Here is a 3,946-nt window from a genome sequence, read left to right on the forward strand (position 1 = left end):
ATAGTTCAGAAATCACATTTTGCTCCATCATAATCAGTGTGTTGTTTTTTTTTTTAGATGCCTCAAAAGCCATCTGTAGACAAGGTATCCATTTTTGCAGTTCTTTGCAATTCAAAAGAGGCCATAGTCCAAAATGGCAAAATAGCCACTCCAGCTGCATCAGTCTGGAAAGAGCTGAGTCAGCAGCTAGAAGACAAGATGTCAGCAAAGGCCCTGTACACTTTTGTGAAGCTAAATAGACACAACATCTGGTCAGCTTTGGAAATCAGTGATCAGGAAAGTAATAGTGAAGGAGAGTTAGATTCACATTGCATTTCTCCTGGACAAGAAAACTGTCAAGCTTTTGAACTAGAAGTCTCTTTTGAGGACTGGGTTAAATTTACTCCTGAAAAGGTTGAATACAATGACAAGTTTTCTCCTACCCAAAAAAGGGAATACACAATTTTGAAACCTGGCACTTGGACTCATATCATCAACGATCTTATATGGAAGAAGATCAAAAATACATGTACACTTGTGTTCCGTAGAGCAAAGGTCCATCCAACTGTCAACAATAAATATCTGGACATCAGAGGCGACTGTAAGGAGTGTCATGGCCAGTTAGAAATGTCATGTGACAGACAGCCAGCAATTAATAGTCCAATGGTGCTCCAGTGTTTCATGAGAAATACAGATTTCTCCCTGCACACTGGCCACTCCAAGCGGTTCATGTCTGGAAACCTGTGTGAACAGATCGCTAAAGAGCTGTGTGAGGGCAGAATGGAACCAGCTGTATGGAGGTCAGCGAGGGCAGCAGATCTGATGGATGTTGGAGATCCTGAGCCAAGCCACCTTCCAAATTTGGCCACTCTGCGAAAAGCCAAACAAGAGAGAAAAGACTTGGAATTAGGAGATAAGGACCCCATTGCATCTCTGCAATTGTTAAAATATAGTGTTCCTCACAGTGGTAGCATCCGAGATATTGGACTGGACAAGTTTTTCTGTCACTACTGGAGTCAAACACAGATGCATGTTTATAAGACATTGTCAAAAAAATCTCCCCCAACTGTGTGTTTTGATGCAACCGGTTCAGTTGTGAAAAAACTGCTGAGACCAAATGGCAAATCTGGCCATATCTTCCTTTATCAAGGTATTCTGAAAGAAAACAATTGCCCCAGTATCCCAGTGGTGCAAATGCTGTCAGAGAAACATGATGTTAATGCCATCGCAAACTGGTTGACAGAATGGATTCGTGCAGGTGCACCTGTGCCAAAGGAAGCTGTGAGTGACTTTTCTCTGGCAATTCTGGGAGCTCTGGTCAAGGCTTTCACTCCTCATCCTGATCTGAAGTCCTACCTTAATGAATGCTTTCATGTCCTTCTTGGAACCCAGTCTGCCAAACTCCCCCCTTGTTATATCAGGGTTGATGTTGCGCACTGCATCAAGATGATATGCCAGTGGGACTGCCTGAAGAAGAAAACACATCGTGTTAAAGATTTCTTTGTCAGGTCATTAGCAAAACTTCTTCGGTCTCAATGTTTGGACCATGCAAAACAGCTCCTACGTGCTATCACTGTTGTGGCCCTCAGTGAGGCAGAAGGTGATGACAGTTCTGGAGCCCCTCTTCCTTCAGAAAGGTGCAAGAAATACTTGAAAGCCCAAATTGCTCAAGACTCCATCATCATTCCAGATGAACAGACGGAGGAAAGTGAGAGAGTGGATTCAGTGGATGAGATCCAGACTGACCTACGACAGTGGGTAACAGAAATATGTGAGGAGAGCAGGTCACTTGCTGCAGCAAACGGGGATAGAGATAATATTCACTTTCTCCCTGAGATTATTCCTCATATAATAAGACTGGCAAGTTACTTGCCACTCTGGACAGGAATAATGGTCCCTCTCTTCCAAAGCACCAGCATCACAGCAAGTTCAGCCACTGTTGAAGCTGAGTTCAAAAACATAAAACATGGCCTTTTCAAACATGACAACTTGCCTCTTCGAGTCGATCGCTTCATTGCTCGTCATCTTTCATTCATCGAGGGAAATATGCGGATTTGTTCTGCAAAAGAAAAGGTCAAAGATGAGCCAACAGTGGGATCACTGAAAGTCACAGATGCCAATTCTGGATCCATGACGACTCACAATGCAGAAGACAAAATAAAAATGGATGCTCACCCGTTTGTGGGATCTGATGCTGCCACAAACATTCTTCCGGCTGATGGGGATGCAGTTGAGAACTGGAGGGGCCTAGCTGTTCCACCCAAAAAAAGGAAGAGGACTTCCTACCTCTCTTCATGTACCGAATGGCTCCATGCAGATAAAACCTTTGGGGCCAAAAGAGTGAAAGTGGGATTATTAAAAAATGGAAACCTCCATCAGCCTATTCGATTAGGGGAATCGACAATCTCTGTGCTCAATACCTGTGCATTTGATGCATTTTTTCAGTGCTTATGTTGTGCCTTCTGTGACAGCTCCACATTTCAAAATGCTGTTCTGAAAGACAGTGAAAACCCAGTCCTGCAGCTGGTGAAAGCCATTGCCACAGATGGTGTGACCCAACAAACCTACAGGAGGAGAGCAGAGCTGCTTAGTGTAATGTTTGAAGCTGTCTCGTTGAGGTCTGCTGCGATCCAAATCGATGCTCAGTGCAATATCTCCGCTGTAATTGCTAAGACAATGAGGAACATCTCAAGTGTTTATTTTACCAAACACTGCTCCTCACAGCACTGCTACCTCAGCAAAGGGATGACAAGGGAAGTGCCATTTGTTTCTCCTGCCATCTCTGTCCTCAAAGAGTCTGGTATGGCTCATCTTGGCACGGCTGTGGAAGCAGGACTTGGCCTACCTGAGTCTACCTGCCTCAGGCCACTCACCAATCCATCTCTGTGTCCATCAGAATTCAAAACAGAAGACAGCACCACAGGAAATGAGCTCTGTGCAGGGACAGTTACTCACAGCTACAACATTGGAGATATCGTGTGGATTGATACTGACCTTGCAAACCAAACAGAATTTCCACTGAATGAATTTCCCTCCAACCTGGTTCTCCAAGGAAAGTCGTTCACTTTGAGGGCATTAATTGCTTTCCACGGAAAGATGACCACTGATGGTTTGGGGCATTACACTGCATACTGCAGGAGAGCTCCATGTGTGTGGGAGTGCTATGATGACCTGGGAAATGGAGTGACAGGAGCATCTGAAAAGAAAAAAATACAACCCCATGCTGTGTTATACACAGTATAATGAGTGCTGCCTGCATTTTTCTGTTTTATTTGGTTCATTACAGTTACATGTGTTCAAATGGCTAGTGTGTGTTATTAGTAAGTTCAGTTTTGCACATAAAGTTAAAGTTCTAAATTAAAAATCTTTTAACACTCTTTTCTTTGTCAGTCTGATGCATATTTGCTTTTACACACCCAGTCACCTTCACCCGTAGCCTTGAAAGTACCCGTTCCATTTTTCTGTCAATAATTTTTCTGTTAAAGGGTTCTGTTAAAACTGTTAACAGAACCCTTTCTTGTTGTCTTTATAATAAAAAAATGACTTACTTGGTCTTACAAGAGCCACAGTGGAGGGGCCGGAGAGCCACATGTTGCTTTAGAGCCGCAGGTTGAAGATCCCTCGCCTAGGTGCTGTGGAATATTCACTTTTCTACACGTAGGTAACAACCTATCAAAGCAAACACTTCATTTTTTCTGAGACAGCTACATTAATAATAATGAACATATATAATTCAAAACAAAATAATAGAGGCCAACTGGGTATGTAAAAAATAATAATAATTTAGGTATACGTGAATCACTTCACATGAAACTCAGTTTTGCCACAGAAAAAATAAAAACTTTAGCCTACCTTGTGTACATTTCTGCACTAGTAACAAAAGAAATATCGACCTTTCCGCTGAATAAATTGTGTTACTAAAGTGTAAACTAATAAAAGTTAATATGCAGCAAGCCTAGAAAAAGTG

At 42.5% G+C, this 3,946-nt stretch overlaps 1 long non-coding RNA gene across 1 annotated transcript; it reads right to left on the reverse strand.

Annotated features, from left to right (window-relative positions):
• Positions 1–391: 391 nt before the first annotated feature.
• On the reverse strand, positions 392–3,736 carry LOC147331705 (uncharacterized). The gene is made up of 9 exons (XR_015128713.1): positions 3,528–3,736; positions 2,974–3,175; positions 2,713–2,862; positions 2,400–2,543; positions 2,155–2,303; positions 1,973–2,038; positions 1,544–1,725; positions 1,336–1,446; positions 392–849 (listed from the first exon to the last, which is right to left on the reverse strand). It is a non-coding gene; the product is annotated as an uncharacterized LOC147331705 (long non-coding RNA).
• Positions 3,737–3,946: the final 210 nt, after the last annotated feature.

The sequence above is a fragment of the Aulonocara sp. 'chitande type north' Nkhata Bay genome, linkage group LG4 (assembly GCF_057382095.1).
Source record: "Aulonocara sp. 'chitande type north' Nkhata Bay isolate Kocher_YH1m ecotype deep benthic linkage group LG4, A_spYH_male_GT1.1, whole genome shotgun sequence".
Taxonomy (NCBI): Eukaryota; Metazoa; Chordata; class Actinopteri; order Cichliformes; family Cichlidae; genus Aulonocara; species Aulonocara sp. 'chitande type north' Nkhata Bay.